Genomic DNA, 653 nt, shown 5'->3' on the forward strand with positions numbered 1-653 from the left:
CAGATAATAATAATCCTGGCATTTGATATATCGCCTTATCGCGTCTTTAAGAGGTCTCAAAGCCCTTCTGTAAATATACTGTAAAGTGAATTGACTGTATATTTTGTGGGTGAAACTAGCAGGCCATTGTGCACAGCAGTATCCCAGAAGCAGTCGTGGATTGAAGTGATCAATTTATTATTATTATTTTTTTGGAAGGAATTATTAACCCCTGAAAAGCAATCCCCCAATCGACTAACAACTGGGTTCCTATTTACTGCTAGGTAAACAGAGGCATGTGGAGTAAAGAAACTTGCCCAATGTTTCGCCCTGCCGGGAATCGAACCCAGGTCTCTTGCTTGTTAGGCAAGTGCTCTAGCCACTGAACTACTGGACTCCTCAAGTCAAATATCACATCGCACCTAAAGACTTTCCTTTTCGAGCATGCCTTTATCACCTCCATTCCCTTTCTGCCTTGGCATCAAGCCATTCTTCTTAAGTACCCTGCAAGAAGTAATTTATATTATATAACTGTCTATAAGGCATGCCTCAAAACCCTCCTCTTTGACTGTGCCTTCGACCGCTCTCCTATCCTCTCTGCCCTCCACCCTCCCTGATCCCACCCCACCCCTGCCTGGGTCGTAATCTCTGACTGTTCAGCACCTTGGCACATC

The 653-nt window shown here is 44.4% G+C and overlaps 1 non-coding gene across 1 annotated transcript; it reads right to left on the reverse strand.

Annotated features, from left to right (window-relative positions):
- Positions 1-304: 304 nt before the first annotated feature.
- Positions 305-376, reverse strand: trnav-aac. The gene has a single exon. It is a non-coding gene; the product is annotated as a tRNA-Val (tRNA).
- Between the last annotated feature and the right edge of the window lie 277 nt (positions 377-653).

Source organism: Callorhinchus milii, unplaced genomic scaffold (assembly GCF_018977255.1).
Source record: "Callorhinchus milii isolate IMCB2004 unplaced genomic scaffold, IMCB_Cmil_1.0 Scaffold1, whole genome shotgun sequence".
Lineage (NCBI taxonomy): Eukaryota > Metazoa > Chordata > Chondrichthyes > Chimaeriformes > Callorhinchidae > Callorhinchus > Callorhinchus milii.